The 14,379-nt window shown below is 42.2% G+C and overlaps 1 protein-coding gene across 1 annotated transcript in view; it reads right to left on the bottom strand.

The window, feature by feature from the left end:
• Nucleotides 1-14,379, bottom strand: part of SNX29 (sorting nexin 29) — a 477,394-nt gene that overhangs the window by 401,871 nt on the left and 61,144 nt on the right.

Below are 14,379 nucleotides of genomic sequence, written 5' to 3'. Positions count from 1 at the left end.
CGAGGAGTGATCGCTAGCCAAATTCAGCTGTGGGCTCTGAGAGCTCCACTTGGCCACTAAGAACGCTATTGCTTGGCTCGGGAGATATGCAAATACTAAATAAAATAAATAAATCTGAACATGCACTGCAGAACTGCTCCTTAAGTTGTGCACCTGCTATAGATGCCAATACTAGAAAATAATGGTTGGTAAATGCATGTACTGAGGACCACATCACTGCTCTACAAATTTCAATGATTGCAGCATGCTTCAGCAGAGTTCCAGAGGCAGCCTGGGCCCTGTGGGAAGGAGAAGTCACATGACTTGGTAGCTGTAACTTATCGATGATGTAAGAAATATTGATTCAGTACAGTCAGAGGGGAAGGGTACAGATCCACATAGATTGGTTGAGTATCCTTGACTGAAGCATCAAATTTGTTGATTCTGTGCATGGTTGAGAAACAAATGAAGTCACTTTCTGCTTCAGGAACCTCTGTCCCTTTCTAAGCTGATTTGGTGGTTTCTGATGGTATGGGACATAGATGATTGAGATATCTGTTGAGATATACACTGAGGTTTATACTGTTTTCTTTTAAAGTTTTAAGTATAAAGGCCCAAAAATCTGTGAGCGGCCTAACAATCTTTCAAAGAGAGCAGTGAGTCATTTTCTTAGATTAAATAGGTCTTTTTCATCAAATGGTAAATCATATACCACATTCTGTACCTGCTTAGGTAGTATTGAGACAGGTAACAAAGAGTCTCTCCTTCTGACAATACCAATAGCCATTAATCTAGCCCCTGAGTCTATGCAGCCTAAGGCTGCTTGAAGAGAGTTTCTGGCAATGACCCTCTGAACAAATTGATTTAAACACCTCTATTTGGACAGGGGGTGGCTTGCTAGGAAAAGCTGATTCTTGGTCCCACTGAATACAATTGTATTTGGTCTGCACGTCTAAGTAGTTTGCAAATCTAACTAGAACAGAAGCCGAAAAATACACTTTATGACCAAAGAGATCTAATTTTTTGGGACTGTTCTCTTGCGGTGAAGATTTGTAAACGCTTGGACTGATCATTTGCTGCCGTTACAAAAGATGACTGTGACAGATGTGAATACACAATCAAATCCCTCAGAAAGGATGTGATACTTTTGCTCAACTATTTTTGAAGTTCTTGAAATAAATGCTGGAGTAGCTCACAATCCCTTAATGCAAAGTTCTCAACTGGGGGGCATGAGCAGCATGGCCAACATTAGACTCACTGGAGCCCAGGGCAGAAAATAGAAGCCTGAGCCCCAATGCCAGGAGCTGAAGCCTGAATCGTCAGCTATTTGCTGATCCAAGAGCTTCAAGCTCCCTTCCCCATAGTTTTCTTTGTCCAAGTTTCCACTGAGTCCTAGGGATTGTCCTTTCTCAGGATATGACCAGCTGGGAGTTCTCTGGGTCTTAGTGTCCACATGATAAGAGGAGGAAGAGTCAGAAATGGTCTGGGATAGACAGGCAAAAGAAGGTTACACAGATTTGGGTGGGTAGATGGCTTGGAAATGTTTTTATAACTTAGCTTTGGAGGGCCCCATGGCATGGGGCCCCAGGCAATTGCCCTATTTGCTACCCCCCTAATGCGGGCCCCAGCTTTTATATGCAGAAAATCAGTTGTGGTGCAGGTTGGCCATGGAGTTTTTAATAGCATGCTGGTGGGACCTCAGAAAGAAAAATGTTGAGAAGCTCTGCCTTACTAGGTTCCAGAATTCCTTCTTTAATTTGAAGGTCTATTCTATTCTGCATGGACAGGTATAAGATATGAAATAACTTGTACATCTTCCAGTGCCAAATACTCAGCCTGTGCTGTGGGATATTAGTGCACTGCAGTACTGAGGAAACCCACATTGAAGAGTCCATCCAGAATCTCTTCAAAGGCAGAGTTGCTACAGGGACACAATATCACACTGCTCTGTCCAGTCCCAGCGCCTACCTCCCCAATGCCGCTTTAAGCGGTTCTCTTGATACCTACAGGTCTGCTTTCCTCTTCCATGGTACTGGGAAAGGGGACCTCTTCCTGGCTGAAGAGACACGACTTGTACTCTGTGGTCACCAGGAGAGCCTGACTGCTTTAATTATCTAGTCTTAGTAATCTTGTGCTTCTTAGGATGTAATAAGCTCAAGGTTACCTTTCTCATTGCTGGAAGATTCACTCATTTAGGTTCCCAACATTAAGTTGAAACTGCGATAGATCAGAATCTAACTGAAGTCTCAGATTTCTACATTAAAAAGAACCTCATTCTATGTGCTTTGGACCTTTGAGTGCACCTCTTAAAAGCTCTGCAGATAGGGCACTTTGAGGGTGTGTGAGATTCCCCTAAACAAAGACAACAAAGGTCACATACATCTGCGAGGGGAATGAGTCTCCTGTACAAAGAGCACTAGTTGAAGCCCTTTTTGACAAAGTCTGAAACTGACAAGACAACTAACTAGCCTCAATGAGACACTAAAACAGCAAACTATCTTGTCCTTTAAAAAAAAAAAACTAAATTAGCTAATGACTAACAACCTAGTTAAAAAAGACAAAACTTGTAACAGTAACAAACTACGCTAACTAAATAAGGACTCAGTGCTCTGACTTGCTGACAGACGGCAATTAGAAGAAACTGAAGGTGACTGGGTTGCATTTCCCCTTTATGCTCAGGAGGGGGTGCACGGCCATGAAGGATGCATGTGGAATTCCTACTGGACACTGCTATTTGAAATTCCAATCTGCGCCACACTATAAGTGGAAGCCACATACAACAAAACTCAACAAATCATTGTTCACATCTGTCATAAATATAAAGAGAAGGGTAAACACCTTTAAATCCCTCCTGGCCAGAGGAAAAACCCTTTCACCTGTAAAGCGTTAAGAAGCTAGGATAACCTTACTGGCACCTAACCAAAATGACCAATAAGGAAACAAGATACTTTCAAAAGCTGGAGGGAGGGAAAAACAAAGTCTCTCTCTCTCTCTCTCTCTCACTCTCTCTGTGATGCATTTGCCGGGAACAGAAAGGAATGGAGTCTTAGAACTTAGTAAGTAATCTAGCTAGATACGCATTAGATTCTGTTTGTTTAAATCGCTAAGAAAATAAGCTGTGCTGAATGGAATGTATATTCCTGTTTTTGTGTCTTTTTGTAACTTAAGGTTTTACCTCTATGTTTTTAATCTAATTACACTGTAAGGTATTTACCATCCTGATTTGACAGAGGTGATTCTTTTACATTTTCTTCTATTAAATTCTTCTTTTAAGAACCTGATTGCTTTTTTCATTGTTCTTAAGATCCAAGGGTTTGGGTCTGTGTTCACCTATGTAAATTGGTGAGGATTTTTATCAAGCCTTCCCCAGGAAAGGGGGTGTAGGGTTTGGGGAGGATTTTGGGGGAAAGACGTTTCCAAGCGGGCTCTTTCCCGGTTATATATCTGTTAGACGCTTGGTTTTGGCAGCAGTAAAGTACAAGGGCAAAAGATAAAACAGTTTGTACCTCGGGGAAGTTTTAACCTAAGCTGGTTAAAATAAGCTTGGGGGTTTTCATGCAGGTCCCCACATCTGTACCCTAGAGTTCAGAGTGGGGAAGGAACCTTGACAACATCCATTTAGTTTAAAGAAACATAAGCCTTTGTTAAAGATGCAAAACCTACATGCTTTCAGTTACAACTACATTTCAATTCATTAATGCAACATGTTTCTTCTGCATTCTGATCCCAATTTTGATCAGGACCTTTGGACATTACCATTAAATATTAACTAATAAGAATAAAGCTCACAATTTTACAAGAATATAACACCTCTAATAAATCTTCCAGATATATCAAGGAACAGATTAGACATTCCTAGTACTTCCATTATAAAAAGAAAAGCAATTTTTTAAAATAAACCTTTTCAGACCTCTGTTTATATTCTAAGAAAAAAAAATTATTTTAACACTTTATATTGTGCAATAGCAAGAATGTAAAGAGTTGTGCTCTAATATTGGTCAAATTAAAACATCTTGCTCAGGATCAGATAATGTTAAATTTCTGCCATATTCAATAAAACCTTTGGTAAAAATACTTGTCCTTTCATGACGAAAGTCAACAATTAATTCTTAATGTTGAAATTATACTTAGTGCAAATTGCTGGATAACTGATGAGTATTGATATCTGCTTTTTAAAAATTCCCAATAATTTCATACACAAAATTCATAGTTGAGAAATGTGTCACTTCTAAATAGCTATCTCCTCAAGAATGTGGAATACAAATTGCCAACTGCGATGTCGCATTGTATTTGGTATTTGAAAATATGTCTTCTTAGCTATCTCCAAGACCAGTTGATAATTTTAAAAACTCTTTCACTGTCTAGTCAAGGGATCAGATAAGTACGATTTGCAATCGGCTCCCAAGGAGAATGAACTGTATATGAAAACATCTGCCAATGTAACCTAAAGATCCTCAGGTCAAGGAGCTAGTCTCAGCAATCATTCTGATGTAGTGTCAGTCTTGGGAATGACTTTTCATTCTCTTTTCTTAGTGTAAATTTACACAGGAGTTTCCTCTATCTCAAAAAAAAAAAAAAAAATATCTAAGGCCTGGTCTACACTACGAGTTTGTCAGATTTAGCAGCGTTAAATCCGAATTAACCCTGCACCTGTCCATACAACAAAGCCATTTTTTCGACATAAAGGGCTCTTATCCAGATTTCTGTACTCCTCCCCAACAAGGGGATTAGCGCTGAAATCAGCAAAATTCTTTCAAATTAGGATTAGTGTGGACGCAATTCGAAGGTATTGGCCTCCGGAAGCTATCCCACAGTGAACCATTGTGGTCACTCTGGATAGCGCTCTGAACTCTGATGCACTGGCCAGGTGTACAGGAAAAGCCCCAGGAACTTTTGAATCTCATTTCCTGTTTGGCCAGGTGAGCTCATCAGCACAAGTGACCATGCTGTCCCAGAATCGAAAAAGAGCTCCAGCATGGACCGAACTGGAGATACTGGATCTGGTCACAGTATGGGGAGAGGAATCCATGCTATCAAAACTATGTTCCAAAAGACGAAATGTCAAAACATTTCAAAAAATCTCAGAGGCCATGAGGGACAGAGGCTACATCAGGGACGCAACACAGTGCCACATGAAACTTAAGGAGCTCAGACAAGCGTACCAGAAAACCAAAGAATCAAACAGATGCTCCGGGACAGAGCCTCAGACATACCGCTTCTATGCTGAGTTGCATGCAATTCTAGGGGGGGCCGCCACCACTACCCCACCCCTGTCTGTGAACTCCGATGATGGGGTACTCTCCGCCATGGCTGAGGATTTTGCAGATAGGGAAGATGAGGAGGATGACGACGAGCTTGTGGAGAGCACACAGTTCTCTCCGACAGCCAGGATCTTTTTATCACCCTGACTGAAATACCCTCCCAACGCAACAAAGCCAGAGAAGGGACCTCTGGTGAGTGTATGTTTTTAAATATAATACATGTTATAAAAGCAAGCGCTTTTTAATGATTAAGTAGCCCTGAGGACTTGGGATGCATTCATGGCCAGTACTGCTAATGAAAAAGTCTGTTAACGTGTCTGGGGATGGAGTGGAAATCTTCCAGGGACATCTCCATGAAGCTCTCCTGGAGGTACTCGAAAAGCCTTTGCAGAAGGTTCCTGCGGAGAGCAGCCTTATTCCGTCCTCCACGGTGGGACACTTTACCACACCATGCTAGTAGCAAGAAATCTGGTATCATTGCATGACAAAACCTGGCAGAGTATGGTCCCGGTGTTTGCTGGCATTCAAGCAACATCCGTTCTTTATCTCTCTGTTATCCTCTGGAGAGTGATATCATTCATGGTAACCTGATTGAAATAGGGGAATTTAATTAAGGGGACATTCAGAGGTGCCCGTTCCTATTGGGCTGTTTGCCTGTGGCTAAAAAGAAATCCTCCCCGCAGTCAGCCACGCAAGGGGGCGGGGGGAAGAGTGGGGCGTTGGCGCTGAGCTGTTCGCATTTGGCTAGCAGGGATCTTCCCTGCTACCAGCCAGGCGGTGGGGGAGGCGAAAAGCGAGCATCCCAGAGAATTGGATGTGGGGAGGGGTTTAGTTTGGGTTCTGCTGCTGCACGCTAAACAGGAAAACTGCAACAGTAAACGGGCTTTGCTCGGTATGAGAAAGGAGGGGGCTGCTGTTATGAAGGTGGCAGAAGCCGAAAGACTACGGCTTACCATGGCCACCTGCAAGCCGAACTCTGTTGCCCTGCCCTGCGTGTGTGATCTCTAACACCAAAACCGCAGGCACTCAATATAAGATGCAAAATGTGACCTTATACCAAAATCTCACGTGCTATGTAATGTAAATAGTGTTGTTCACCGTGAAAGAGTATAGCCATTGTTCTGTAAAATGTATCTTTTTAAATACTTCATTCCCTTTTTCTCCTCCAGCAGCTGCAAATGTTTCAAGCCTCCCTCCTCTGTCCCAAAGGCTATCTCAGATAAGGCGGCGAAAAAAACCACAAGCACAATGACATGTTCTCTGAGCTCATGCAGTCGTCCAGCACTGACAGAGCTGTGTGGAGGGACACAATAGCAGAGTACAGGACAGTGGCCGATGAACATCAGGAGAGGTGGCGGCAGGAAGATCAGAGAAGGCATGAGGAAACGCTGGGGATACTGCGGGATCAAACAGACATGCTCCGGCATCTGGTGGAGGTTCATGAACGGCAGCAGGATCACAGACTTAACCGCCCTCCCTCCTCCCCAAGTTCCATAGCCTCCTCACCCAGACGACCAAGAATGAGGGGTGGGAGGCTCCGGGCACTCAACCACTCCACCCCAGTGGACAGCCCAAGCAACAGAAGGCTGGCATTCAACAAGTTTTTAAGTGGCCTTTTCCTTCCCTCCTACCCTACTCCTACACCCCAGGCGGGCTACCTTGTGAGTTATCTCCCTATTTTTATAATCAATTAATAAAGAATACATGTTTTTTAAATGATAGTGGCTTGATTTCCTTTGCAAGCAAGCTGTGACCAAAGGGAGGAGGGCGGGTGGCTCACAGGGAATTTAGAGGCAACCAAGGGGGCGGGATTTCATCAAGGAGACACAAACAGAAGTGTCACACAGTACCCTGGCCAGTCATGAAACTGGTTTTCAAAGCTTCTCTGATGCGCAGCGCTTCCTGCTGTGCTCTTCTAACCGCCCTGGTGTCTGACTGCACGTATTCAGCCGCCATGCGATTTGCATCAACCTCCCACCCTGCCATAAACGTCTCCCCCTTACTCTCACAGAGATTGTGGAGCACACAGCAAGCAGCAATAACAATGGGAATATTGGTTTTGCTGAGGTCTAACCGAGTCAGTAAACTGCACCAGCGCACTTTTAAACTCCAAATACACATTCTACCACCATTCTGCACTTGCTCAGCCTATAGTTGAACAGCTCCTTACTACTGTCCAGGGTGCCTGTGTACGGCTTCATGAGCCAGGGCATTAAGGGGTAGGCCAAGTCTCCAAGGATAACTATAGGCATTTCCAACATCCCCAATGGTTATTTTCTGGTCTAGTAAGTAAATCCCTTCCTGCAGCCATTTAAACAGAACAGAGTTCCTGAAGACGCAAGTGTCATGAACCTTTCCTGGCCATCCCACATTGATGTTGGTGAAACATCCCTTGTGATCCACCAGTGCTTGCAGCACCATTGAAAAGTGCTCCTTGTGGTTTATGTACTGGCTGCTCTGGTGGTCCGGTCCCAAGATAGGGATATGCGTTCTGTCTATAGCCCCACCACAGTAGGGAATCCCATTGCAGCAAAGCCATCTGGTATGACCTGCACATTTCCCAGAGTCACTACCTTTGATAGCAGCAGCTCAGTGATTGCGTTGGCTACTTGCATCACAGCAACCCCCACAGTAGATTTGCCCACTCCAAATTGATTACCGACTGACCTGTAGCTGTCTGGCGTTGCAAGCTTCCACAGGGCTATTGCCACTCGCTTGTGAACTGTGAGGGCTGCTCTCATCTTGGTATTCTTGCGCTTCAGGGCAGGGGAAAGCAAGTCACAAAGTTCCGTGAAAATGTCCTTACGCACGCAAAAGTTTCAGAGCCACTGGGAATCATCCCAGACCTGCAACACTATGTGGTCCCACCATTCTGTGCTTGTTTCCTGGGCCCAGAATAGGCGTTCCATGGCATGAGCCTGCCCCATTAACACCATGATCTCCAAATTGCGGGGGAATGCCGTTTTAGAGTAAAGTGTGTTCATGTCCTCATCATTATGCTTCCGTCACCTCCTCGCCTGGTTTTTCAGGTGCTGGTTCTGCATACACTGCACGATAATGCACGAGGTGTTTATATTGGTCATAAACTGCTGCGTGAGCTGAATGGACTCCATGCTTGCTGTGCTATGGTGTCTGCTCCTGCACAGGCAATCCAGGGAAAAGGGTGCGAAATGATTGTTTGCCATTGCTCTGACGGAGGGAGGGGCGACCGACACCATGGCTTACAGGGAATTAAAATCAACAAAGGGGTGGCTTTGCAAGAAACAGAATGGCCCCCTCAAGGATAGAACTAAAAACTGGGTTTAGCAAGCCGTTGATTTCACGGAGGGAGGGAGGGAGGGAGGAGAAAATGAATACAAAACACATCTGGTCTATTTCTTGTTTTGAGCCATTTCAACTATCTTTATACATCTTGCTGGCAGCAGACTGTGCAGTATGACTGCTGGCCATCGTCTTCTCCTGACTGCTGATTAAAAGACAGTGTACTAGGACTGCCAGTAGGACTGAATTGCCATGAGACGAAACTTAAAAGGGAAAATGACCTGGCTGAGTCACTCCCATGTTTGCCCAGGCACCCCTGACCTCATTGAGGTCGGTTAAAAGAGCACCCTGGACTATGTCGACGACGGCTACCAGTCATACTGCACTGTCTGCTGCCAAAAGGCAATAAGCTGCTGCTGTGTAGCAATGCAGTACCACGTCTGCCAGCACCCAGGTGACATACGGTGACGGTTAGCTGAGTGGGCTCCATGCTTGTCGTGGTATGGCGTCTGCATGGGTAACCCAGGAAAAAAAGGTGCAAAACAATTGTCTGCCGATGCTTTCACAGAGGGAGGGAAGGGGGGCCTGACGATATGTACCCGAACCACCTGCAACAATGTTTTAGCCCCATCAGGCATTGGGATTTCTACTCAGTATTCAAATGAGCGGCAGAGACTGTGGGATAGCTACCCACAGTGCAATGCTCCAGAAGTCGACGGTTGCCTCAGTACTGTGGAAACAGTCCACCGACTACATGCACTTAGAGCATTTGTATGGGGACACACACACAATCGACTGTATAAAAATGCTTTCTACAAAACCGACTTCTATAAATCCAACCTAATTTCCTAGTGTAGACATGGCCTAACAGATTAGTAACATCTGATATCAGAAGACTGAGCTCAAGGGATGTGTTCACAAAGGAGTCTATATGGACATCTACCACGAAGGGTTTGTGCACTAATATTCCGTACACATCATCCAGACTTGTAAATACCAGCTATGACGGAGTTCAGTGCAAAGCACCTGGTACAATACTGTCAGTCTTTGCTAGTGGACAGCAAAAAGCTTAGTAAAAGGAAAAAAATTAATGAACTGAAAGCTTTTGAAAAAGAACATGTCTGTTGAAATAGTAGAAGGTGATTTAAGTAACTAAATAAGTGTTCATGAACAAACGTTGGTAACTGGTTTTTCTGAGGATGCACAAGAAAATTTTAGAAACATTAAACGATGCACTCTACTTCGACTTTCCTTGTCCTTTGTATTTAAGGCCAACTATAGAAACTAGTGAAAAGTATGTTGGAACACTCAAGTTCCAGAATGATTACAAAAAACAGTCTAGCAGTACAATCAGAAGGATACTGTATGTTAACATTTTCTACAAGAGAATAGGGCTCCCTTTGACATTCCTTTCAAAAAGAAAAGCTTTGGAATGAGTTTCCGTTTCACAGAACCGACAAATCAGCATGGTGAGTCTTGTGTTACTGCAGGAAACTTCTCCACTGCAGGAAAAGGCAGAAGAAAAATACGAGGTGGGGGGAAGAAGGGGAATATGCACCTTAATTCTGTCAGTGAGAACTATAGATACAAACATATTTCTGTCTGTGATATAAAGTATGCAGTATCAGAGGGATAGCCTTGTTAGTCTGGATCTGTAAAAGGGGCAAAGAGTGCTGTGGCACCTTATAGACTAAACAGACGTATTGGAGCATAAGCTTTCGTGAGTGAATACCCACTTCTTCAGATGCATGTAGTGGAAATTTCCAGAGGCAGGTATAAATATGCAGCGTCTGAAGAAGTGCGTATTCACCCACTAAAGCTTATTCTTCAATACGTCTGTCAGTCTATAAGGTGCCAGAGTATGCAGTGTAGCTGCAGCCATCTCAGTCCCAGGGTATTAATGAGACAGGGTAGGTGAGGTATTATCTTTTATTGGACCCACTTCTGTTGGTGAGAGAGAGAAGCTTTTGAGCCACACTCGAAGAAGAGCTCTCTGTGGCTCAAAAAGCTTGGTCCCTCTCACCAACAGAAGATGGCCCAATAAAAGAAATCACCTCACCCACCTTGACTCTGTGATATAAAGTGACAGACAAGTACAATTTAAAAAAAAAAAGACAATAATAAACTAGGAACAGAGAGATCTTTATCATCAGGAATTACATACATCTGAATCTGAAGGAGAGTTGCATGGAAAATATTTGAACATAGTACACTAACCAGAAAAGGTTTGAATCAGATCCACTTTGATCACTGTGGAAGCACCTCTGCTTAACACACATTTCTATTATGTTAGTTTCTACAAAAGTGCTCTTCAAGACTTGTGATATTCTCACTTTCCATAGAGATGCCGATAAGAATGACAAAGAACAACTGGCAGGAAATGAACAAAGCATATTTTTCTCATTTTATTACAACTGGATATTTTATATATATATATTTAAGATTAGACATTAAATTTATATATATTTATATTTATATTTATTTTTATTTAAGATTAGACCCCTTTGTGAAAAATAAATACAGAACCCCTTGGACTTTGATCCTCAAAAGAGGCAGAGCCTTGTGCTTTCACAGAGCTACACCACTTCAGCGGGGTTCCATCTGCATCGTTCTCTTTCCAAGATATAAGCTTTATTCTAAATATTGTCTTTCACATAAATTGTTCCCAAATGTTTTATAGAATTAAACACTAGTTCAAATCTTTTAAAAATGAAAGCAGAAGGAGAACACAGAGTTGGAGGCAAAGGAGAAAACAGTTTACAAACGTGATCTGAAAATGTATGCGGTGAAATCCCTGGCCTATTGAAGTCAAAGGAAGTTTTGCAACTAAGTTCAATGGAGCTAGGATTTCACCCATGAAGTTTATTTTAAAATTTTATTTATTTATAGGGTTAGGGGACTTTTTATATGGCGCTTATCATGATGCAGGTGCTGTTAAGATACACATTGCTTTACGAACACAAGGTAGCAAACACGGTTCTCACACCATCACTGACCAGACTGCATTTCAGGAGAACAGAGAGAATGCTGGTGCCTTTATAAAGGAAAAGGAAGTGGAATAGAGACAGTATATAGCATATGAAACAAAACTGCATTCAACTCATGTTTCATTTTATAATTGTTATCTTTAAAAATATAACTGTAGAAAGCTACTTGTCATTGGAGGCCTTATGGCTTTTATTACTGCACTATTCTATTTCATTTTGTATGTCTGCTATGTGTTTAGAATTGTGTTGCTATGCAACAAGCTAGAATCCTCACAGTTTAGAAACCATTCTTCAGATTATAACAAGAGCAAAAGCCAGCCACTAAAAATCTTTTCTGTAATATTGAACTACCACCCAGTATGGATGCCAATAAAACTTAAAGACCTATAATGACAAATCCTAAGAAAAAAAAAAAATCTGAGCTGAACATTAACAAAAAAACAGACTGCCATCAATATTTATACAATTATTCATGACTAATCAGTTGCATCTTAAGAAAAATAGTAACAAAAATATTTATTGAACAGATATACAGCTTTATAAATTGCTTACAATGATCTATCTCTTCTCTCAAACAAAAATATAGTAATGGGAAATTCATTTTAATGTTAAATGTTAGCTTTCATCGTAGCCCAAAAAGGCTAAATAACCTCTGAAATGCAGATTATAGTCAATTTTAACTTTTTTCGTTTTATGGTAGATTAATTGGACATAATTCCATAGGCTGGAAATCAATTTCAAAGACCAACTGCTCCCCCTAGCGGTGACCAATTGTTCTATGTTGCTATAAATATTACAGCTCCTAATCCACAATTGACAAGATAATGCAGGAAGGCACAGTTTACAGCTTGACTTACTTTATTTCAGCCAAAGTAATAAAATAATTACTTTTAAGTTTACTTTAGCAACAACATGAACAGATATTCTCTGGCACAAAATTAGTGTACAAACCCATGATATACAACTAATACTTAGAAAGACAAGCTGAATGAGGTAATATCTTTTATTGGACCAACTTCTGTGGCTGAGAGACACAAGCTTTTGAGGCACACAGAGCTCTTCTTAAGGCCAGAGAAAAGTACACCCAGCATCACAGCAAAATACAAGGTGGAACCAACTTTTTAGCATAAGTAATTAGCACATATTGTAAGGGACCATCCAAGGTAAAGTGGCCCGTTAACATCTCTGCAGTCATAGGACAAAAAGAGGGGGTTAGTGGGTTACAGATTGCTGTAATACACCATAAATCCGATATCTCTGTTCAGTCCATGATTTTTACTGTCTAGCAGAGTAATGAATTTAAGCTCCCAGGCTTGTATTTTGAAAGTCTTGCATAGGTTTCCTTTGAGGATGAGGACTGATAGGTCAGATATAGTGATTGCTTTGGGAAAAGTGTTCAACCACAGGTGATAGGGTGTTTCTGTCTTATCATTTTCCTGTATGGCAGGGTCTGGTACCACTTTAAATTGGTGTGTCCTGGTCTGTGGGAAGTTTGCTTCTGATGATAAGCTTCAAGAGGTTGGGGGTTGCTCAGGCAGGGCTTAGGAAGCCACCTGCCTCCCCTCTTCCCAATAGCAGAGCTCAGGGAGTTAGCCGCTGCTCATGCCCCTCCTTCAGCAGAACTTGGGCAGTCCCCTCCCCCCGCCCTCATGGACAGGTTGAGGGCTTCCATGTTTATTTCCTGCCACCTGCCCATAACTTTTACTAAAACTTCCTGTGACAAAATCTTAGCCTTACTGATAAGCTGTATGTCATTGCTGATATCCAAATTCCATTAACATTAATGTTAATAGCATGAGATTGGTTTCCCACAATACGTTGCCATTAACTGGAAGCTGCTCATATCAGGATTGCTATGAAGGAGAGGTTTCAGAGTAGCAGCTGTGTTAGTCTGTATTCGTAAAAAGAAAAGGAGTACTTGTGGCACCTTACAGACTAACAAATTTATTTGAGCATAAGCTTTCGTGAGTTACAGCTCACTTCATCGGATGCATTCAGTGAAAAAAGGAGAATCTACTATATATTTTTGCAGATGAAATTCAATTGTTATTTCTGTCCTCCTGAACGTGATCCTGAAATACTGTTATAAAGACAGAGTTTGAGGAAGCAGGCCCTGTCCACTAGCTCATCTGGAAAGCAATCTGCAGAGCCAGCCAGACAGTTGCCCTTCTTAAGTAACTGGGGAATAATAAAGCCTTGAGAACAAGAATACTTTTTTAAAGCCTTTTTAAAGATGTTGCAGAGATGCAAGGTTAGAGACTATGTAAATAAGTTCCCCACCTCACCTAAACTTCTACTAGCCTCATTTCTAGCCTCATCCTTCCTAATTGTTAACCCCTCTAACCCCACTGCAGTGGGTGGGAGAGGTATGGAGAGGAGTCAGAGTCATATCTGTGATCGTGGCAGGACTGAGGTATTTTCCATATCAAATGCATAGAACGAGTGGAAATGGGAGAAGTGGAGGGGTTTTCTGCTCTAGGCTAGATGTCAGGTAAAATAAACTGTATACTGCTTAAGATCAGCTCTCCACCAGCCCTTCTGAGGTATTTTATCAAATTAAACAATTACTCTGGTAATTGTTAAAGACATCTCTAATATGACAGTTTCAGAGCGGTAGCCGTGTTAGTCTGTATCAGCAAAAAGAACGAGGAGTACTTGTGGCACCTTAGAGACTAACAAGTTTATTTGGCCAAACCGGAGTCTCTATGCAAAAGAATAAATGGACACAAATCAGACATCAAAGAATTATAACATTCAAAAACCCAGTCGGAGAACACTTCAACCTCCCTGGACACTCAATTACAGATGTAAAAGTAGCAATTCTTCAACAAAAAAAAACTTCAAAAATAGACTCCAATGAGAAACTGCAGAACTGGAATTAATTCGCAAAC

This window comes from Dermochelys coriacea, chromosome 10 (assembly GCF_009764565.3).
Source record: "Dermochelys coriacea isolate rDerCor1 chromosome 10, rDerCor1.pri.v4, whole genome shotgun sequence".
Classification (NCBI taxonomy): domain Eukaryota; kingdom Metazoa; phylum Chordata; order Testudines; family Dermochelyidae; genus Dermochelys; species Dermochelys coriacea.
The sequence above is the reverse complement of the archived record's forward strand: the minus strand, read 5'-3'. Positions and strand labels throughout refer to the sequence as shown.